The sequence below is a fragment of the Phalangium opilio genome, unplaced genomic scaffold (assembly GCF_054372755.1).
Source record: "Phalangium opilio isolate 3A_F unplaced genomic scaffold, DU_Popi_V2 ptg000054l_1, whole genome shotgun sequence".
NCBI lineage: Eukaryota > Metazoa > Arthropoda > Arachnida > Opiliones > Phalangiidae > Phalangium > Phalangium opilio.
Genome location: NW_028324173.1, coordinates 5667069 through 5687379, shown reverse-complemented (window position 1 = coordinate 5687379; position 20311 = coordinate 5667069). Strand labels below are relative to the sequence as shown.

The window sequence follows — 20311 nt, the reverse complement described above, 5'->3', positions numbered from 1 at the left end:
GAACCGGTGTTTTCAGCTTGATATGGCCGTTGCCGAGAGTGCTATTTAATAATTTGAATTTAATTAACCTTCATTTTTATAAAAAAATAACAAAAAGAAGATATGTTTGCTTTTTTCATATCTGATGGAATTTAAAAGAGGAAACAAAAGTGAAAAAGCCAACGGCACGCAGTGTTCCTAAGTGTACTCCCTCCCAAGTACTGACTGCGCTCGACGCTGCTTAACTTCGGTGATCGGGCGAGAACCGGTGTTTTCAGCGTGATATGGCCGTTGCCGAGAGTGCTATTTAATAATTCGAAATTAAATTAAGTGAGACAAATTAACCTTCATCTTTTTAAAACAATAACAAAAAGAAAATATGTTGGCTTTTTTCATATCTATTGGAATTTAAAAGAGGAAAAAAAGTGAAAAAGCCAACGGCACGCAGTGTTCCTAAGTGGTCTCCCTCCCAAGTACTTACTGCGCTCGACGCTGCTTAACTTCGGTGATCGGACGAGAACCGGTGTATTCAGCGTGTTATGGGCTTTGCCGAGAGTGCTAGTTAATAATTTGAATTTAATTAACCTTCATCTTTATAAAACAATAACAAAAAGAAGATACGTTTGCTTTTTTCATATCTTTTGCAATTTAAAAGAGGAAACAAAAGTGAAAAAGCCAACGGCACGCAGTATACCCAAGTACTGTATGCGCTCGACGCTGCTTAACTTCGTTGATCGGACGTGAACCGGTGTTTTCAGCGTGATATGGCCGTTGCCGAGAGTGCTAGTTAATAATTCGAATTTAAATTAAGTGAGACAAATTAACCTTCATCTTTTTAAAACAATAACAAAAAAAACATGTTTGCTTTTTTCATATCTATTAAAATTTAAAAGAGGAAAAAAAAGTGAAAAAGCCAACGGCACGCAGTGTTCCTAAGTGGTCTCCCTCCTAAGTACTGCCTGCGCTCGACGCTGCTTAACTTCGGTGAACGGACGAGAACCGGTGTATTCAGCGTGATATGGTCGTTGCCGAGAGTGCTAGTTAATAATTCGAATTTAAATTAAGTGAGACAAATTAACCTTCATCATTTTAAAACAATAACAAAATGAAAACATGTTTGCTTTTTTCATATCTATTAAAATTTAAAAGAGGAAAAAAAGTGAAAAAGCCAACGGCACGCAGTGTTCCTTAGTGGTCTCCCTCCCAAGTAGTGACTGCGCTCGACGCTGCTTAACTTCGGCTATCGGACGAGAACCGGTGTATTCAGCGTGATATGGCCGTTGCCGAGAGTGCTAGTTAATAATTTTAATTTAATTAACTTTCATCTTTATAAAACAATAACAAAAATAAGATATGTTTGGTTTTTTCATATTTGGTGGAATTTGAAAGAGGAAACAAAAGTGAAAAAGCCAACGGCACGCAGAGTTTCCAAGTACTGACTGCGCTCGACGCTGCTTAACTTCGGCTATCGGACGAGAACCGGTGTATTCAGCGTGATATGGCCGTTGCCGAGAGTGCTATTTAATAATTTTAATTTAATTAACTTTCATCTTTATAAAACAATAACAAAAAGAAGATATGTTTGGTTTTTTCATATTTGGTGGAATTTGAAAGAGGAAACAAAAGTGAAAAAGCCAACGGCACGCAGTGTTCCTAAGTGTACTCCCTCCCATGTACTGACTGCGCTCGACGCTGCTTAACTTCGGTGATCGGACGAGAACCGGTGTTTTCAGCGTGATATGGCCTTTGCCGAGAGTGCTATTTAATAATTCGAAATTAAATTAAGTGAGACAAATTAACCTTCATCTTTTTAAAACAATAACAAAAAGAAAATATGTTGGCTTTTTTCATATCTATTGGAATTTAAAAGAGGAAAAAAAGTGAAAAAGCCAACGGCAAGCAGTGTTCCTAAGTGGTCTCCCTCCCAAGTACTTACTGCGCTCGACGCTGCTTAACTTCGGTGATCGGACGTGAACCGGTGTTTTCAGCGTGATATGGCCGTTGCCGAGAGTGCTAGTTAATAATTCGAATTTAAATTAAGTGAGACAAATTAACCTTCATCATTTTAAAACAATAACAAAAAAAAACATGTTTGCTTTTTTCATATCTATTAAAATTTAAAAGAGGAAAAAAAAGTGAAAAAGCCAACGGCACGCAGTGTTCCTAAGTGGTCTCCCTCCCAAGTACTGACTGCGCTCGACGCTGCTTAACTTCGGTGAACGGACGAGAACCGGTGTATTCAGCGTGATATGGTCGTTGCCGAGAGTGCTAGATAATAATTCGAATTTAATTAACCTTCATCTTTATAAAACAATAACAAAAAGAAGATACGTTTGCTTTTTTCATATCTTTTGCAATTTAAAAGAGGAAACAAAAGTGAAAAAGCCAACGGCACGCAGTATACCCAAGTACTGTATGCGCTCGACGCTGCTTAACTTCGTTGATCGGACGTGAACCGGTGTTTTCAGCGTGATATGGCCGTTGCCGAGAGTGCTAGTTAATAATTCGAATTTAAATTAAGTGAGACAAATTAACCTTCATCTTTTTAAAACAATAACAAAAAAAACATGTTTGCTTTTTTCATATCTATTAAAATTTAAAAGAGGAAAAAAAAGTGAAAAAGCCAACGGCACGCAGTGTTCCTAAGTGGTCTCCCTCCTAAGTACTGACTGCGCTCGACGCTGCTTAACTTCGGTGATCGGACGAGAACCGGTGTTTTCAGCGTGATATGGCCGCTGCCTAGAGTGCTAGATAATAATTCGAATTTAAATTAAGTGAGACAATTTGACCTTCATCTTTTTAAAACAATAACAAAAAAAACATGTTTGCTTTTTTCATATCTATTAAAATTTAAAAGAGGAAAAAAAACGAAAAAGCCAACGGCACGCAGTGTTCCTAAGTGGTCTCCCTCCCAAGTACTGACTCCGCTCGACGCTGCTTAACTTCGGTAATCGGACGAGAACCGGTGTATTCAGCGTGTTATGGGCTTTGGCGAGAGTGCTAGTTAATAATTTGAATTTAATTAACCTTCATCTTTATAAAACAATAACAAAAAGAAGATACGTTTGCTTTTTTCATATCTTTTGCAATTTAAAAGAGGAAACAAAAGTGAAAAAGCCAACGGCACGCAGTATACCCAAGTACTGTATGCGCTCGACGCTGCTTAACTTCGTTGGTCGGACGAGAACCGGTGTATTCAGCGTGATATGGCCGTTGCCGAGAGTGCTATTTAATAATTCGAAATTAAATTAAGTGAGACAAATTAACCTTCATCTTTTTAAAACAATAACAAAAAGAAAATATGTTGGCTTTTTTCATATCTATTGGAATTTAAAAGAGGAAAAAAAGTGAAAAAGCCAACGGCACGCAGTGTTCCTAAGTGGTCTCCCTCCCAAGTACTTACTGCGCTCGACGCTGCTTAACTTCGGTGATCGGACGAGAACCGGTGTATTCAGCGTGTTATGGGCTTTGCCGAGAGTGCTAGTTAATAATTTGAATTTAATTAACCTTCATCTTTATAAAACAATAACAAAAAGAAGATACGTTTGCTTTTTTCATATCTTTTGCAATTTAAAAGAGGAAACAAAAGTGAAAAAGCCAACGGCACGCAGTATACCCAAGTACTGTATGCGCTCGACGCTGCTTAACTTCGTTGATCGGACGTGAACCGGTGTTTTCAGCGTGATATGGCCGTTGCCGAGAGTGCTAGTTAATAATTCGAATTTAAATTAAGTGAGACAAATTAACCTTCATCTTTTTAAAACAATAACAAAAAAAACATGTTTGCTTTTTTCATATCTATTAAAATTTAAAAGAGGAAAAAAAAGTGAAAAAGCCAACGGCACGCAGTGTTCCTAAGTGGTCTCCCTCCTAAGTACTGACTGCGCTCGACGCTGCTTAACTTCGGTGAACGGACGAGAACCGGTGTATTCAGCGTGATATGGTCGTTGCCGAGAGTGCTAGTTAATAATTCGAATTTAAATTAAGTGAGACAAATTAACCTTCATCATTTTAAAACAATAACAAAATGAAAACATGTTTGCTTTTTTCATATCTATTAAAATTTAAAAGAGGAAAAAAAGTGAAAAAGCCAACGGCACGCAGTGTTCCTTAGTGGTCTCCCTCCCAAGTAGTGACTGCGCTCGACGCTGCTTAACTTCGGCTATCGGACGAGAACCGGTGTATTCAGCGTGATATGGCCGTTGCCGAGAGTGCTAGTTAATAATTTTAATTTAATTAACTTTCATCTTTATAAAACAATAACAAAAATAAGATATGTTTGGTTTTTTCATATTTGGTGGAATTTGAAAGAGGAAACAAAAGTGAAAAAGCCAACGGCACGCAGAGTTTCCAAGTACTGACTGCGCTCGACGCTGCTTAACTTCGGCTATCGGACGAGAACCGGTGTATTCAGCGTGATATGGCCGTTGCCGAGAGTGCTATTTAATAATTTTAATTTAATTAACTTTCATCTTTATAAAACAATAACAAAAAGAAGATATGTTTGGTTTTTTCATATTTGGTGGAATTTGAAAGAGGAAACAAAAGTGAAAAAGCCAACGGCACGCAGTGTTCCTAAGTGTACTCCCTCCCAAGTACTGACTGCGCTCGACGCTGCTTAACTTCGGTGATCGGACGAGAACCGGTGTTTTCAGCGTGATATGGCCGTTGCCGAGAGTGCTATTTAATAATTCGAAATTAAATTAAGTGAGACAAATTAACCTTCATCTTTTTAAAACAATAACAAAAAGAAAATATGTTGGCTTTTTTCATATCTATTGGAATTTAAAAGAGGAAAAAAAGTGAAAAAGCCAACGGCAAGCAGTGTTCCTAAGTGGTCTCCCTCCCAAGTACTTACTGCGCTCGACGCTGCTTAACTTCGGTGATCGGACGAGAACCGGTGTTTTCAGCGTGATATGGCCGCTGCCTAGAGTGCTAGATAATAATTCGAATTTAAATTAAGTGAGACAATTTGACCTTCATCTTTTTAAAACAATAACAAAAAAAACATGTTTGCTTTTTTCATATCTATTAAAATTTAAAAGAGGAAAAAAACGAAAAAGCCAACGGCACGCAGTGTTCCTAAGTGGTCTCCCTCCCAAGTAGTGACTGCGCTCGACGCTGCTTAACTTCGGCTATCGGACGAGAACCGGTGTATTCAGCGTGATATGGCCGTTGCCGAGAGTGCTAGTTAATAATTTTAATTTAATTAACTTTCATCTTTATAAAACAATAACAAAAAGAAGATATGTTTGGTTTTTTCATATTTGGTGGAATTTGAAAGAGGAAACAAAAGTGAAAAAGCCAACGGCACGCAGAGTTTCCAAGTACTGACTGCGCTCGACGCTGCTTAACTTCGGCTATCGGACGAGAACCGGTGTATTCAGCGTGATATGGCCGTTGCCGAGAGTGCTATTTAATAATTTTAATTTAATTAACTTTCATCTTTATAAAACAATAACAAAAAGAAGATATGTTTGGTTTTTTCATATTTGGTGGAATTTGAAAGAGGAAACAAAAGTGAAAAAGCCAACGGCACGCAGTGTTCCTAAGTGTACTCCCTCCCAAGTACTGACTGCGCTCGACGCTGCTTAACTTCGGTGATCGGACGAGAACCGGTGTTTTCAGCGTGATATGGCCGTTGCCGAGAGTGCTATTTAATAATTCGAAATTAAATTAAGTGAGACAAATTAACCTTCATCTTTTTAAAACAATAACAAAAAGAAAATATGTTGGCTTTTTTCATATCTATTGGAATTTAAAAGAGGAAAAAAAGTGAAAAAGCCAACGGCAAGCAGTGTTCCTAAGTGGTCTCCCTCCCAAGTACTTACTGCGCTCGACGCTGCTTAACTTCGGTGATCGGACGAGAACCGGTGTTTTCAGCGTGATATGGCCGCTGCCTAGAGTGCTAGATAATAATTCGAATTTAAATTAAGTGAGACAATTTGACCTTCATCTTTTTAAAACAATAACAAAAAAAACATGTTTGCTTTTTTCATATCTATTAAAATTTAAAAGAGGAAAAAAACGAAAAAGCCAACGGCACGCAGTGTTCCTAAGTGGTCTCCCTCCCAAGTAGTGACTGCGCTCGACGCTGCTTAACTTCGGCTATCGGACGAGAACCGGTGTATTCAGCGTGATATGGCCGTTGCCGAGAGTGCTAGTTAATAATTTTAATTTAATTAACTTTCATCTTTATAAAACAATAACAAAAAGAAGATATGTTTGGTTTTTTCATATTTGGTGGAATTTGAAAGAGGAAACAAAAGTGAAAAAGCCAACGGCACGCAGAGTTTCCAAGTACTGACTGCGCTCGACGCTGCTTAACTTCGGCTATCGGACGAGAACCGGTGTATTCAGCGTGATATGGCCGTTGCCGAGAGTGCTATTTAATAATTTTAATTTAATTAACTTTCATCTTTATAAAACAATAACAAAAAGAAGATATGTTTGGTTTTTTCATATTTGGTGGAATTTGAAAGAGGAAACAAAAGTGAAAAAGCCAACGGCACGCAGTGTTCCTAAGTGTACTCCCTCCCATGTACTGACTGCGCTCGACGCTGCTTAACTTCGGTGATCGGACGAGAACCGGTGTTTTCAGCGTGATATGGCCGTTGCCGAGAGTGCTATTTAATAATTCGAAATTAAATTAAGTGAGACAAATTAACCTTCATCTTTTTAAAACAATAACAAAAAGAAAATATGTTGGCTTTTTTCATATCTATTGGAATTTAAAAGAGGAAAAAAAGTGAAAAAGCCAACGGCAAGCAGTGTTCCTAAGTGGTCTCCCTCCCAAGTACTTACTGCGCTCGACGCTGCTTAACTTCGGTGATCGGACGAGAACCGGTGTTTTCAGCGTGATATGGCCGCTGCCTAGAGTGCTAGATAATAATTCGAATTTAAATTAAGTGAGACAATTTGACCTTCATCTTTTTAAAACAATAACAAAAAAAACATGTTTGCTTTTTTCATATCTATTAAAATTTAAAAGAGGAAAAAAAACGAAAAAGCCAACGGCACGCAGTGTTCCTAAGTGGTCTCCCTCCCAAGTACTGACTCCGCTCGACGCTGCTTAACTTCGGTAATCGGACGAGAACCGGTGTATTCAGCGTGTTATGGGCTTTGGCGAGAGTGCTAGTTAATAATTTGAATTTAATTAACCTTCATCTTTATAAAACAATAACAAAAAGAAGATACGTTTGCTTTTTTCATATCTTTTGCAATTTAAAAGAGGAAACAAAAGTGAAAAAGCCAACGGCACGCAGTATACCCAAGTACTGTATGCGCTCGACGCTGCTTAACTTCGTTGATCGGACGTGAACCGGTGTTTTCAGCGTGATATGGCCGTTGCCGAGAGTGCTAGATAATAATTCGAATTTAAATTAAGTGAGACAAATTAACCATCATCTTTTTAAAACAATAACAAAAAAAAACATGTTTGCTTTTTTCATATCTATTAAAATTTAAAAGAGGAAAAAAAAGTGAAAAAGCCAACGGCACGCAGTGTTCCTAAGTGGTCTCCCTCCCAAGTACTGACTGCGCTCGACGCTGCTTAACTTCGGTGAACGGACGAGAACCGGTGTATTCAGCGTGATATGGTCGTTGCCGAGAGTGCTAGATAATAATTCGAATTTAATTAACCTTCATCTTTATAAAACAATAACAAAAAGAAGATACGTTTGCTTTTTTCATATCTTTTGCAATTTAAAAGAGGAAACAAAAGTGAAAAAGCCAACGGCACGCAGTATACCCAAGTACTGTATGCGCTCGACGCTGCTTAACTTCGTTGATCGGACGTGAACCGGTGTTTTCAGCGTGATATGGCCGTTGCCGAGAGTGCTAGTTAATAATTCGAATTTAAATTAAGTGAGACAAATTAACCTTCATCTTTTTAAAACAATAACAAAAAAAACATGTTTGCTTTTTTCATATCTATTAAAATTTAAAAGAGGAAAAAAAAGTGAAAAAGCCAACGGCACGCAGTGTTCCTAAGTGGTCTCCCTCCTAAGTACTGACTGCGCTCGACGCTGCTTAACTTCGGTGATCGGACGAGAACCGGTGTTTTCAGCGTGATATGGCCGCTGCCTAGAGTGCTAGATAATAATTCGAATTTAAATTAAGTGAGACAATTTGACCTTCATCTTTTTAAAACAATAACAAAAAAAACATGTTTGCTTTTTTCATATCTATTAAAATTTAAAAGAGGAAAAAAAACGAAAAAGCCAACGGCACGCAGTGTTCCTAAGTGGTCTCCCTCCCAAGTACTGACTCCGCTCGACGCTGCTTAACTTCGGTAATCGGACGAGAACCGGTGTATTCAGCGTGTTATGGGCTTTGGCGAGAGTGCTAGTTAATAATTTGAATTTAATTAACCTTCATCTTTATAAAACAATAACAAAAAGAAGATACGTTTGCTTTTTTCATATCTTTTGCAATTTAAAAGAGGAAACAAAAGTGAAAAAGCCAACGGCACGCAGTATACCCAAGTACTGTATGCGCTCGACGCTGCTTAACTTCGTTGGTCGGACGAGAACCGGTGTATTCAGCGTGATATGGCCGTTGCCGAGAGTGCTATTTAATAATTCGAAATTAAATTAAGTGAGACAAATTAACCTTCATCTTTTTAAAACAATAACAAAAAGAAAATATGTTGGCTTTTTTCATATCTATTGGAATTTAAAAGAGGAAAAAAAGTGAAAAAGCCAACGGCACGCAGTGTTCCTAAGTGGTCTCCCTCCCAAGTACTTACTGCGCTCGACGCTGCTTAACTTCGGTGATCGGACGAGAACCGGTGTATTCAGCGTGTTATGGGCTTTGCCGAGAGTGCTAGTTAATAATTTGAATTTAATTAACCTTCATCTTTATAAAACAATAACAAAAAGAAGATACGTTTGCTTTTTTCATATCTTTTGCAATTTAAAAGAGGAAACAAAAGTGAAAAAGCCAACGGCACGCAGTATACCCAAGTACTGTATGCGCTCGGCGCTGCTTAACTTCGTTGATCGGACGTGAACCGGTGTTTTCAGCGTGATATGGCCGTTGCCGAGAGTGCTAGTTAATAATTCGAATTTAAATTAAGTGAGACAAATTAACCTTCATCTTTTTAAAACAATAACAAAAAAAACATGTTTGCTTTTTTCATATCTATTAAAATTTAAAAGAGGAAAAAAAAGTGAAAAAGCCAACGGCACGCAGTGTTCCTAAGTGGTCTCCCTCCTAAGTACTGACTGCGCTCGACGCTGCTTAACTTCGGTGAACGGACGAGAACCGGTGTATTCAGCGTGATATGGTCGTTGCCGAGAGTGCTAGTTAATAATTCGAATTTAAATTAAGTGAGACAAATTAACCTTCATCATTTTAAAACAATAACAAAATGAAAACATGTTTGCTTTTTTCATATCTATTAAAATTTAAAAGAGGAAAAAAAGTGAAAAAGCCAACGGCACGCAGTGTTCCTTAGTGGTCTCCGTCCCAAGTAGTGACTGCGCTCGACGCTGCTTAACTTCGGCTATAGGACGAGAACCGGTGTATTCAGCGTGATATGGCCGTTGCCGAGAGTGCTAGTTAATAATTTTAATTTAATTAACTTTCATCTTTATAAAACAATAACAAAAAGAAGATATGTTTGGTTTTTTCATATTTGGTGGAATTTGAAAGAGGAAACAAAAGTGAAAAAGCCAACGGCACGCAGAGTTTCCAAGTACTGACTGCGCTCGACGCTGCTTATTTTCGGTGATCGGACGAGAACCGGTGTATTCAGCGTGATATGGCCGTTGCCGAGAGTGCTATTTAATAATTTGAATTTAATTAACCTTCATTTTTATAAAAAAAATAACAAAAAGAAGATATGTTTGCTTTTTTCATATCTGATGGAATTTAAAAGAGGAAACAAAAGTGAAAAAGCCAACGGCACGCAGTGTTCCTAAGTGTACTCCCTCCCAAGTACTGACTGCGCTCGACGCTGCTTAACTTCGGTGATCGGACGAGAACCGGTGTTTTCAGCGTGATATGGCCGTTGCCGAGAGTGCTATTTAATAATTCGAAATTAAATTAAGTGAGACAAATTAACCTTCATCTTTTTAAAACAATAACAAAAAGAAAATATGTTGGCTTTTTTCATATCTATTGGAATTTAAAAGAGGAAAAAAAGTGAAAAAGCCAACGGCAAGCAGTGTTCCTAAGTGGTCTCCCTCCCAAGTACTTACTGCGCTCGACGCTGCTTAACTTCGGTGATCGGACGAGAACCGGTGTTTTCAGCGTGATATGGCCGCTGCCTAGAGTGCTAGATAATAATTCGAATTTAAATTAAGTGAGACAATTTGACCTTCATCTTTTTAAAACAATAACAAAAAAAACATGTTTGCTTTTTTCATATCTATTAAAATTTAAAAGAGGAAAAAAAACGAAAAAGCCAACGGCACGCAGTGTTCCTAAGTGGTCTCCCTCCCAAGTACTGACTCCGCTCGACGCTGCTTAACTTCGGTAATCGGACGAGAACCGGTGTATTCAGCGTGTTATGGGCTTTGGCGAGAGTGCTAGTTAATAATTTGAATTTAATTAACCTTCATCTTTATAAAACAATAACAAAAAGAAGATACGTTTGCTTTTTTCATATCTTTTGCAATTTAAAAGAGGAAACAAAAGTGAAAAAGCCAACGGCACGCAGTATACCCAAGTACTGTATGCGCTCGACGCTGCTTAACTTCGTTGATCGGACGTGAACCGGTGTTTTCAGCGTGATATGGCCGTTGCCGAGAGTGCTAGTTAATAATTCGAATTTAAATTAAGTGAGACAAATTAACCTTCATCATTTTAAAACAATAACAAAAAAAAAACATGTTTGCTTTTTTCATATCTATTAAAATTTAAAAGAGGAAAAAAAAGTGAAAAAGCCAACGGCACGCAGTGTTCCTAAGTGGTCTCCCTCCCAAGTACTGACTGCGCTCGACGCTGCTTAACTTCGGTGAACGGACGAGAACCGGTGTATTCAGCGTGATATGGTCGTTGCTGCGAGTGCTAGTTAATAATTCGAATTTAAATTAAGTGAGACAAATTAACCTTCATCATTTTAAAACAATAACAAAAAAAACATGTTTGCTTTTTACCTCTCCGAGTGACGTATGTCACGGAGAGGTTCTGTAACGATCGTGTGTGTCTGTGTGTCTGTCTTTGTGTGTGTGTCTGTTGTTACACCCACGTGACCGCGTTCGCAGTTTCCAAATCGGAGCAAACGTGTTCGCCATTTCCGAACTGCTTTCAAAGTCACGGAAATGGCTCCTCTATTTGAGTTCTCACACCACCATCTTCTGGTCTTTGTCCATCCCACACGGACACCAGTCTGTACTTACTGGCTTCTAATCACCACCATCTTTTTGTCTTCGTTCATCAAACATGGACACCAGTCTGTATATACTGGCTTCTAATCACCACCATTTTCTGGTCTTCGTCCATTCCACTTGGACAGCAGTCTGTACATACTGGCTTCAAATCACCACCATCTTCTGGTCTTTGTCCATCCCACTTGGACACCAGTCTGTGCATACTGGCTTCTAAACACCACCATCTACTGGTCTTCCGTCTATTCCACATATACACCAATCTGTCTCATTGGCTTCGAACTCCATCGTCATCGTTTGGTTTAAGACATTCGCGGCGATCAGCTACGGTTACGAGAAACGTCTAGCCTCCCTAGAGTGGGTTGTCCACCAAAGGTTTTCGCAATTGCGGTTGTTCTTGCTTTGAAGTGTAGTTCGACACCCTTATATACTACCTATTTGAGCAAGGCGAAGCAACCGGCGTATGCTTCATTTCAAACGCCAATATTAGTCAGATCTCTGAAGAATGTTTAATTGTTCTTTATCAAAACGATGTAACGCTCAATAAGGCAAACAACTGACGAAGAAAATATTTAATACTAATTTTATTTATTTTAATATTTAAGATAATCTTGTTTCTCAACTCAAAATTAATACGGAAAGAGTTAAAAAGCAGCTTATGTTTTTGTCTGTGTGTGTCCGTCCATTGTTACACTAGTGCGTCGCGTTAGCAGTTAGCCTTGTGTTGATGTGTTAAGAAATCATACAGAACCTTAATATTCCCTTTTTCCATAATATAAAGTGAATATGTGGAAGTATTTTTCGTAATTATGATGCATTTAGTACTTTTGTGGCTTTAAAACTCTGTTTCATTTTGATATTCCAAAGATTTTTTTTAATATTGTTATTTGAAATGGCTGTTAATATATTACTTAAGCTATACTACATCTGCATATAGAATAATCCTTGGTTTAGTGATTTCATGAAGAAAACTAAGCCCTAGACTCTGGCGGGTATAACAAGCGTTTTTCGCAATAGTCTTAGTGAAACAAAGAGTAAATAATTGAGGCTTGAGTTGAAGTAAACTTTTGGCTTTGATTTTCGTGTCTGAAATGAAGAGACATTAACGGTTCAGAGTAAAAGTTAAATACACTATTAAATAATCAGGTTAAGATTTTATAATAGAAGAAAAGATCATGGTGGCAATTAGATTAGTAAAAGGGCTTATGGTAAACTGGTAGTAGCTACAGACTTATTATTCTCTTTATGGTGCGCATTGACTATTAGTGCGTCTAGCTACAATTTAGCTATGGTGTTATTTAACGTTAACATTCATGTTGGCAAACTAAGAATATTGTTGAGGTGAGACGAGACGATAGTGTTTACACTGCAAACCAGTTGTGAATGTAGCTATCAGAATATAGGGTAAACAACTGAAGCGTAGACTTCATTTCCTGTTCTTTTCCCCATTAACTGATTTCCATGTAACCAAGATTTATCCTTATTCGATGTGAAATGTCGTCTGCTTTACTGTACATTCGCTACGTTTGGAATACTGCTTCAATATTTCGTAAATTTTTACTTCAAAAAAGTGAAATAATTCCATATCTAGGTAAATAAGTTTGTAGTAGTAGACCTCTTGACTCGGAGAGGTAATATTTTGGTTTTCCCAACTTGTTTCATATCTATGAAAATTTAAAAGAGGAAAAAAAAGTGAAAAAGCCAACGGCACGCGGTGTTCCTAAGTGGTCTCCCTCTCAAGTACTGACTGCGCTCGACGCTGCTTAACTTCGGTGATCGGACGAGAACCGGTGTATTCAGCGTGATATGGTCGTTGCCGAGAGTGCTAGTTAATAATTCGAATTTAAATTAAGTGAGACAAATTAACCTTCATCATTTAAAAACAATAACAAAATGAAAACATGTTTGCTTTTTTCATATCTATTAAAATTTAAAAGAGGAAAAAAAAGTGAAAAAGCCAACGGCACGCAGTGTTCCTAAGTGGTCTCCCTCCCAAGTAGTGACTGCGCTCGACGCTGCTTAACTTCGGTTATCGGACGAGAACCGGTGTATTCAGCGTGATATGGCCGTTGCCGAGAGTGCTAGTTAATAATTTTAATTTAATTAACTTTAATCTTTATAAAACCATAACAAAAAGAAGATATGTTTGCTTTTTTCATATTTGGAGGAATTTGAAAGAGGAAACAAAAGTGAAAAAGCCAACGGCACGCAGTATTCCCAAGTATTGTATGCGCTCGACGCTGCTTAACTTCGGTTATCGGACGAGAACCGGTGTATTCAGCGTGATTTGGCCGTTGACGAGAGTGCTAGGTAATAATTCGAATTTAAATTAAGTGAGACAAATTAACCTTCATCATTTTAAAACAATAACAAAATGAAAACATGTTTGCTTTTTTCATATCTATTAAAATTTAGAAGAGGAAAAAAAGTGAAAAAGCCAACGGCACGCAGTGTTCCTAAGTGGTCTCCCTCCCAAGTAGTGACTGCGCTCGACGCTGCTTAACTTCGGTTATCGGACGAGAACCGGTGTATTCAGCGTGATATGGCCGTTGCCGAGAGTGCTAGTTAATAATTTTAATTTAATTAACTTTCATCTTTATAAAACCATAACAAAAAGAAGATATGTTTGCTTTTTTCATATTTGGAGGAATTTGAAAGAGGAAACAAAAGTGAAAAAGCCAACGGCACGCAGTATTCCCAAGTATTGTATGCGCTCGACGCTGCTTAACTTCGGTTATCGGACGAGAACCGGTGTATTCAGCGTGATATGGCCGTTGCCGAGAGTGCTAGGTAATAATTCAAATTTAAATTAAGTGAGACAAATTAACCTTCATCATTTTAAAACAATAACAAAATGAAAACATGTTTGCTTTTTTCATATCTATTAAAATTTAGAAGAGGAAAAAAAGTGAGAAAGCCAACGGCACGCAGTGTTCCTAAGTGGTCTCCCTCCCAAGTAGTGACTGCGCTCGACGCTGCTTAACTTCGGTTATCGGACGAGAACCGTTGTATTCAGCGTGATATGGCCGTTGCCGAGAGTGCTAGTTAATAATTTGAATTTAATTAACTTTCATCTTTATAAATCAATAACAAAAAGAAGATATGTTTGCTTTTTTCATATCTGGTGGAATTTAAAAGAGGAAACAAAAGTGAAAAAGCCAGCGGCACGCAGTATTCCCAAGTACTGTATGCGCTCGACGCTGCTAAACTTCGGTGATCGGACGAGAACCGGTGTTTTCAGCGTGATATGGCAGTTGCCTAGAGTGCTAGATAATAATTCGAATTTAAATTAAGTGAGACAATTTGACCTTCATCTTTTTAAAACAATAACAAAAAAAACATGTTTGCTTTTTTCATATCTATTAAAATTTAAAAAAGGAAAAAAAAAACGAAAAAGCCAACGGCACGCAGTTTTCCTAAGTGGTCTCCCTCCCAAGTACTGACTGCGCTCGACGCTGCTTAACTTCGGTAATCGGACGAGAACCGGTGTATTCAGCGTGTTATGGGCTTTGCCGAGAGTGCTAGTTAATAATTTGAATTAAATTAACTTTCATCTTTATAAAACAATAACAAAAAGAAGATATGTTTGCTTTTTTCATATCTGGTGGAATTTGAAAGAGGAAACAAAAGTGAAAAAGCCAACGGCACGCAGTATTCCCAAGTACTGTATGCTCTCGACGCTGCTAACGTCGGCGGTCGGACGAGAACCGGTGTTTTCAGCGTGATATGGCCGTTGCCGAGAGTGCTAGATAATAATTCGAATTTAAATTAAGTGAGACAAATTAACCTTCATCTTTTTAAAACAATAACAAAAAGAAAATATGTTTGCTTTTTTCATATCTATTGGAATTTAAAAGAGGAAAAAAAAAGTGAAAAAGCCAACGGCACGCAGTGTTCCTAACTGGTCTCCCTCCCAAGTAGTGACTGCGCTCGACGCTGCTTAACTTCGGTTATCGGACGAGAACCGGTGTATTCAGCGTGATATGGCCGCTGCCGAGAGTGCTACTTAATAATTTTAATTTAATTAACTTTCATCTTTATAAAACCATAACAAAAAGAAGATATGTTTGCTTTTTTCATATTTGGAGGAATTTGAAAGAGGAAACAAAAGTGAAAAAGCCAACGGCACGCAGTATTCCCAAGTATTGTATGCGCTCGACGCTGCTTAACTTCGGTTATCGGACGAGAACCGGTGTATTCAGCGTGATATGGCCGTTGGCGAGAGCTAGTTAATAATTTGAATTTAATTAACTTTCATCTTTATAAAACAATAACAAAATGAAGATACGTTTGCTTTTTTCATATCTGGTGGAATTTAAAAGAGGAAACAAAAGTGAAAAAGCCAGCGGCACGCAGTATTCCCAAGTACTGTATGCGCTCGACGCTGCTTAACTTCGGTGATCGGACGAGAACCGGTGTATTCAGCGTGATATGGCCGTTGCCGAGAGTGCTAGTTAATAATTAGAATTTAAATTAAGTGAGACAAATTAACCTTCATCATTTTAAAACAATAACAAAAAAAAACATGTTTGCTTTTTACCTCTCCGAGTGACGTATGTCACGGAGAGGTTCTGTAACGATCGTGTGTGTGGGTGTGTCTGTCTGTGTGTGTGTGTGTGTCTGTTGTTACACCCACGTGACCGCGTTCGCAGTTTCCAAATCGGAGCAAACGTGTTCGCCATTTCCCAACTGCTTTCACAGTCACGGAAATGGCTCCTCTACTTGAGTTCTCACACCACCATCTTCTGGTCTTTGTCCATCCCACACGGACACCAGTCTGTACTTACTGGCTTCTAATCACCACCATCTTTTTGTCTTCGTCCATCCTACATGGACACCAGTCTGTATATACTGGCTTCTAATCACCACCATTTTCTGGTCTTCGTCCATTCCACTTGGACACCAGTCTGTACATACTGGCTTCTAATCACCACCATCTTCTGGTCTTTGTCCATCCCACTTGGACACCAGTCTGTGCATACTGGCTTCTAAACACCACCATCTACTGGTCTTCCGTCTATTCCACATAGACACCAATCTGTCTCATTGGCTTCGAACTCCATCGTCATCGTTTGGTTTAAGACATTCGCGGCGATCAGCTAGGGTTACGAGAAACGTCTAGCCTCCCTAGAGTGGGTGGTCCACCAAAGGTTTTCGCAATTGCGGTTGTTCTTGCTTTGAAGTGTAGTTCGACACCCTTATATACTACCTATTTGAGCAAGGCGAAGCAACCGGCGTATGCTTCATTTCAAACGCCAATATTAGTCAGATCTCGGAAGAATGTTTAATTGTTCTTTATCAAAACGATGTAACGCTCAATAAGGCAAACAACTGACGAAGAAAATATTTAATACTAATTTTATTTATTTTAATATTTAAGATAATCTTGTTTCTCAACTCAAAATTAATACGGAAAGAGTTAAAAAGCAGCTTATGTTTTTGTCTGTGTGTGTCCGTCCATTGTTACACTAGTGCGTCGCGTTAGCAGTTAGCCTTGTGTTGATGTGTTAAGAAATCATACAGAACCTTAATATTCCCTTTTTTTTATAATATAAAGTGAATATGTGGAAGTATTTTTCGTAATTATGATGCATTTAGTACTTTTGGGGCTTTAAAACTCTGTTTCATTTTGATATTCCAAAGATTTTTTTTAATATTGTTATTTGAAATGGCTGTTAATATATTACTTAAGCTATACTACATCTGTATATAGAATAATCCTTGGTTTAGTGATTTCATGAAGAAAACTAAGACCTAGACTCCGGCGGGTATAACAAGCGTTATTCGCAATAGTCTTAGTGAAACAAAGAGTAAATAATTGAGGCCTGAGGTGAAGTAAAGTTTTGGCTTTGATTTTCGTGTCTGAAATGAAGAGACATTAACGGTTCAGAGTAAAAGTTAAATACACTATTAAATAATCAGGTTAAGATTTTATAATAGAAGAAAAGATCATGGTGGCAATTAGATTAGTAAAAGGGCTTATGGTAAACTGGTAGTAGCTACAGACTTATTATTCTCTTTATGGTGCGCATTGACTATTAGTGCGTCTAGCTACAATTTAGCTTTGGTGTTATTTAACGTTAACATTCATGTTGGCAAACTAAGAATATTGTTGAGGTGAGACGAGACGATAGTGTTTACACTGCAAACCAGTTGTGAATGTAGCTATCAGAATATAGGGTAAACAACTGAAGCGTAGACAACATTTCCTGTTCTTTTCCCCATTAACTGATTTCCATGTAACCAAGATTTATCCTTATTCGATGTGAAATGTCGTCTGCTTTACTGTACATTCGCTACGTTTGGAATACTGCTTCAATATTTCGTAAATTTTTACTTCAAAAAAGTGAAATAATACCATATCTAGGTAAATAAGTTTGTAGTAGTAGACCTCTTGACTCGGAGAGGTAATATTTTGGTTTTCCCAACTTGTTTCATATCTATTAAAATTTAAAAGAGGAAAAAAAAGTGAAAAAGCCAACGGCACGCGGTGTTCCTAAGTGGTCTCCCTCTCAAGTACTGACTGCGCTCGACGCTGCTTAACTTCGGTGATCGGACGAGAACCGGTGTATTCAGCGTGATATGGTCGTTGCCGAGAGTGCTAGTTAATAATTCGAATTTAAATTAAGTGAGACAAATTAACCTTCATCATTTTGAAACAATAACAAAATGAAAACATGTTTGCTTTTTTCATATCTATTAAAATTTAAAAGAGGAAAAAAAAGTGAAAAAGCCAACGGCACGCAGTGTTCCCAAGTGGTCTCCCTCCCAAGTAGTGACTGCGCTCGACGCTGCTTAACTTCGGTTATCGGACGAGAACCGGTGTATTCAGCGTGATATGGCCGTTGCCGAGAGTGCTAGTTAATAATTTTAATTTAATTAACTTTCATCTTTATAAAACCATAACAAAAAGAAGATATGTTTGCTTTTTTCATATTTGGAGGAATTTGAAAGAGGAAACAAAAGTGAAAAAGCCAACGGCACGCAGTATTCCCAAGTACTGTATGCTCTCGACGCTGCTAACGTCGGCGGTCGGACGAGAACCGGTGTTCTCAGCGTGATATGGCCGTTGCCGAGAGTGCTAGATAATAATTCGAATTTAAATTAAGTGAGACAAATTAACCTTCATCTTTTTAAAACAATAACAAAAAGAAAATATGTTTGCTTTTTTCATATCTATTGGAATTTAAAAGAGGAAAAAAAAGTGAAAAAGCTAACGGCACGCAGTGTTCCTAAGTGGTCGCCCTCCCAAGTACAGACTGCGCTCGACGCTGCTTAACTTCGGTTATCGGACAAGAACCGTTGTATTCAGCGTGATATGGCCGTTGCCGAGAGTGCTAGTTAATAATTTGAATTTAATTAACCTTCATCTTTATAAAACAATAACAAAAAGAAGATATGTTTGCTTTTTTCATATCTGGTGAAATTTAAAAGAGGAAACAAAAAGGAAAAAGCCAACGGCACGCAGTGTTTCCAAGTACTGACTGCGCTCGATGCTGCTTAACTTCGGTGATCGGACTAGAACCGGTGTTTTCAGCGTGATATGGCTGTTGCCGAAAGTGCTAGTTAATAATTCGAATTTTAATTAAGTGAGACAAATTAACCTTCATCTTTTTAAAACAATAACAAAAAGAAAACATGATTGCTTTTTTCATATCCATCCATAACAATACTCATTAAAAGTGATTTCATTTCGATTGATCAATAAATAAAAATGAACCTCGATTTTTAATAACATTTTCAAAATCGACGTTTCTCGGCCAGAGAAAAACATTTTGAGAATTTTTTCACTATTTTAAAATATAACCATTGAAACCATTATTTTTGTACTTTTTGCTTTAATTCAAGCAAATATAACGATATATATCCAAAAAACTGTTAAAATTCAATTTCCAATAAGAAATAGTTGTCACGGATTTTGTATCTTGAAGAAAAAAAACATGCGATTTTTTCGGTACACTTTTTAATGAATTTTTTTCTGGACAAATTTTTGACCGAATTCAGCTTATTTCCCTATAAAATACTCATTAAAAGTAATTTCATATCGATTGATCAATAAATAAAAATGTACCTCGATTTTTAATAACATTTTCAAAATCGACGTTTCTCGGCCAGAGAAAAACATTTTGAGAATTTTTTCACTATTTTAAAATATAACCATTGAAACCATTGTTTTTGTACTTTTTGCTTTAACTCAAGCAAATATAACGATATATATCCCAAAAACTTTTAAAATTCAATTTCCAATAAGAAATAGTTGTAACGGATTTTGTATCTTGAAGAATAAAAACATGCGATTTTTTCGGTACACTTTTTAATGAATTTTTTTCTGGACAAATTTTTGACCGAATTCAGCTTATTTACCTATAAAATACTCATTAAAAGTGATTTCATCTCGATTGATCAATAAATAAAAATGAACCTTGATTTTTAATAACATTTTCAAAATCGACGTTTCTCGGCCAGAGAAGCACATTTTGAGAATTTTTTCACTATTTTAAAATATAACCACTGAAACCACTATTTTTGTACTTTTTGCTTTAATTCAAGCAAATGTAACGATATTCATTCAAAAACTGTTCAAATTCAATTTTCAATAAGAAATCGTTGTCACGGATTTTGTATATTGAAGAAAAAAAACATGCGATTTTTTCGGTACACTTTTTAATGCATTTTTTTCTGGACAAATGTTTGACCGAATTCAAATTAATTACCTATAAAATACTCATTAAAAGTGATTTCATATCGATTGATCAATAAATAAAAATGTACCTCGAGTTTTAATAACATTTTCAAAATCGACGTTTCTCGCCCAGAGAAGCACATTTTGAGAATTTTTTCACTATTTTAAAATATAACCACTGAAACCATTATTTTTGTACTTTTTGCTTTAATTCAAGCAAATATAACGATATTCATCCAAAAAACTGTTAAAATTCAATTTCCAATAAGAAAAAGTTGTCACGGATTTTGTATCTTGAAGAAAAAAAACATGC

The 20311-nt window shown here is 37.2% G+C and overlaps 2 non-coding genes and 39 pseudogenes across 2 annotated transcripts; all 41 read right to left on the bottom strand.

The window, feature by feature from the left end:
• Positions 1-156: 156 nt before the first annotated feature.
• Positions 157-275, bottom strand: LOC149671091 (5S ribosomal RNA; annotated as a pseudogene).
• Positions 276-411: 136 nt separating this feature from the next.
• Positions 412-530, bottom strand: LOC149671090 (5S ribosomal RNA; annotated as a pseudogene).
• A 360-nt stretch (positions 531-890) lies between these two features.
• Positions 891-1009, bottom strand: LOC149671089 (5S ribosomal RNA; annotated as a pseudogene).
• A 136-nt stretch (positions 1010-1145) lies between these two features.
• Positions 1146-1264, bottom strand: LOC149671088 (5S ribosomal RNA; annotated as a pseudogene).
• Positions 1265-1611: 347 nt separating this feature from the next.
• On the bottom strand, positions 1612-1730 carry LOC149671087 (5S ribosomal RNA; annotated as a pseudogene).
• Positions 1731-1866: 136 nt separating this feature from the next.
• LOC149671086 (5S ribosomal RNA) lies at positions 1867-1985 on the bottom strand (annotated as a pseudogene).
• A 136-nt stretch (positions 1986-2121) lies between these two features.
• On the bottom strand, positions 2122-2240 carry LOC149671085 (5S ribosomal RNA; annotated as a pseudogene).
• A 360-nt stretch (positions 2241-2600) lies between these two features.
• Positions 2601-2719, bottom strand: LOC149671084 (5S ribosomal RNA). The gene has a single exon (XR_016367584.1). It is a non-coding gene; the product is annotated as a 5S ribosomal RNA (ribosomal RNA).
• A 134-nt stretch (positions 2720-2853) lies between these two features.
• Positions 2854-2972, bottom strand: LOC149671083 (5S ribosomal RNA; annotated as a pseudogene).
• Positions 2973-3333: 361 nt separating this feature from the next.
• On the bottom strand, positions 3334-3452 carry LOC149671082 (5S ribosomal RNA; annotated as a pseudogene).
• Positions 3453-3812: 360 nt separating this feature from the next.
• On the bottom strand, positions 3813-3931 carry LOC149671081 (5S ribosomal RNA; annotated as a pseudogene).
• A 136-nt stretch (positions 3932-4067) lies between these two features.
• Positions 4068-4186, bottom strand: LOC149671080 (5S ribosomal RNA; annotated as a pseudogene).
• Positions 4187-4533: 347 nt separating this feature from the next.
• LOC149671079 (5S ribosomal RNA) lies at positions 4534-4652 on the bottom strand (annotated as a pseudogene).
• A 136-nt stretch (positions 4653-4788) lies between these two features.
• LOC149671078 (5S ribosomal RNA) lies at positions 4789-4907 on the bottom strand (annotated as a pseudogene).
• A 133-nt stretch (positions 4908-5040) lies between these two features.
• Positions 5041-5159, bottom strand: LOC149671077 (5S ribosomal RNA; annotated as a pseudogene).
• A 347-nt stretch (positions 5160-5506) lies between these two features.
• On the bottom strand, positions 5507-5625 carry LOC149671076 (5S ribosomal RNA; annotated as a pseudogene).
• Positions 5626-5761: 136 nt separating this feature from the next.
• Positions 5762-5880, bottom strand: LOC149671075 (5S ribosomal RNA; annotated as a pseudogene).
• A 133-nt stretch (positions 5881-6013) lies between these two features.
• Positions 6014-6132, bottom strand: LOC149671074 (5S ribosomal RNA; annotated as a pseudogene).
• Positions 6133-6479: 347 nt separating this feature from the next.
• On the bottom strand, positions 6480-6598 carry LOC149671073 (5S ribosomal RNA; annotated as a pseudogene).
• A 136-nt stretch (positions 6599-6734) lies between these two features.
• Positions 6735-6853, bottom strand: LOC149671072 (5S ribosomal RNA; annotated as a pseudogene).
• A 134-nt stretch (positions 6854-6987) lies between these two features.
• Positions 6988-7106, bottom strand: LOC149671071 (5S ribosomal RNA; annotated as a pseudogene).
• A 361-nt stretch (positions 7107-7467) lies between these two features.
• Positions 7468-7586, bottom strand: LOC149671070 (5S ribosomal RNA; annotated as a pseudogene).
• Positions 7587-7946: 360 nt separating this feature from the next.
• Positions 7947-8065, bottom strand: LOC149671069 (5S ribosomal RNA). Its single transcript, XR_016367583.1, has one exon. It is a non-coding gene; the product is annotated as a 5S ribosomal RNA (ribosomal RNA).
• Positions 8066-8199: 134 nt separating this feature from the next.
• Positions 8200-8318, bottom strand: LOC149671068 (5S ribosomal RNA; annotated as a pseudogene).
• Positions 8319-8679: 361 nt separating this feature from the next.
• On the bottom strand, positions 8680-8798 carry LOC149671067 (5S ribosomal RNA; annotated as a pseudogene).
• Positions 8799-9158: 360 nt separating this feature from the next.
• On the bottom strand, positions 9159-9277 carry LOC149671066 (5S ribosomal RNA; annotated as a pseudogene).
• Positions 9278-9880: 603 nt separating this feature from the next.
• Positions 9881-9999, bottom strand: LOC149671065 (5S ribosomal RNA; annotated as a pseudogene).
• Positions 10000-10135: 136 nt separating this feature from the next.
• Positions 10136-10254, bottom strand: LOC149671064 (5S ribosomal RNA; annotated as a pseudogene).
• Positions 10255-10388: 134 nt separating this feature from the next.
• Positions 10389-10507, bottom strand: LOC149671063 (5S ribosomal RNA; annotated as a pseudogene).
• Positions 10508-10869: 362 nt separating this feature from the next.
• On the bottom strand, positions 10870-10988 carry LOC149671062 (5S ribosomal RNA; annotated as a pseudogene).
• Positions 10989-13014: 2026 nt separating this feature from the next.
• On the bottom strand, positions 13015-13133 carry LOC149671061 (5S ribosomal RNA; annotated as a pseudogene).
• A 137-nt stretch (positions 13134-13270) lies between these two features.
• Positions 13271-13389, bottom strand: LOC149671060 (5S ribosomal RNA; annotated as a pseudogene).
• Positions 13390-13750: 361 nt separating this feature from the next.
• On the bottom strand, positions 13751-13869 carry LOC149671059 (5S ribosomal RNA; annotated as a pseudogene).
• Positions 13870-14230: 361 nt separating this feature from the next.
• LOC149671058 (5S ribosomal RNA) lies at positions 14231-14349 on the bottom strand (annotated as a pseudogene).
• A 361-nt stretch (positions 14350-14710) lies between these two features.
• LOC149671057 (5S ribosomal RNA) lies at positions 14711-14829 on the bottom strand (annotated as a pseudogene).
• A 362-nt stretch (positions 14830-15191) lies between these two features.
• LOC149671056 (5S ribosomal RNA) lies at positions 15192-15310 on the bottom strand (annotated as a pseudogene).
• Positions 15311-15432: 122 nt separating this feature from the next.
• Positions 15433-15535, bottom strand: LOC149671055 (5S ribosomal RNA; annotated as a pseudogene).
• Positions 15536-15655: 120 nt separating this feature from the next.
• LOC149671054 (5S ribosomal RNA) lies at positions 15656-15758 on the bottom strand (annotated as a pseudogene).
• A 2032-nt stretch (positions 15759-17790) lies between these two features.
• Positions 17791-17909, bottom strand: LOC149671053 (5S ribosomal RNA; annotated as a pseudogene).
• Positions 17910-18046: 137 nt separating this feature from the next.
• LOC149671052 (5S ribosomal RNA) lies at positions 18047-18165 on the bottom strand (annotated as a pseudogene).
• A 361-nt stretch (positions 18166-18526) lies between these two features.
• LOC149671051 (5S ribosomal RNA) lies at positions 18527-18645 on the bottom strand (annotated as a pseudogene).
• Positions 18646-20311: the final 1666 nt, after the last annotated feature.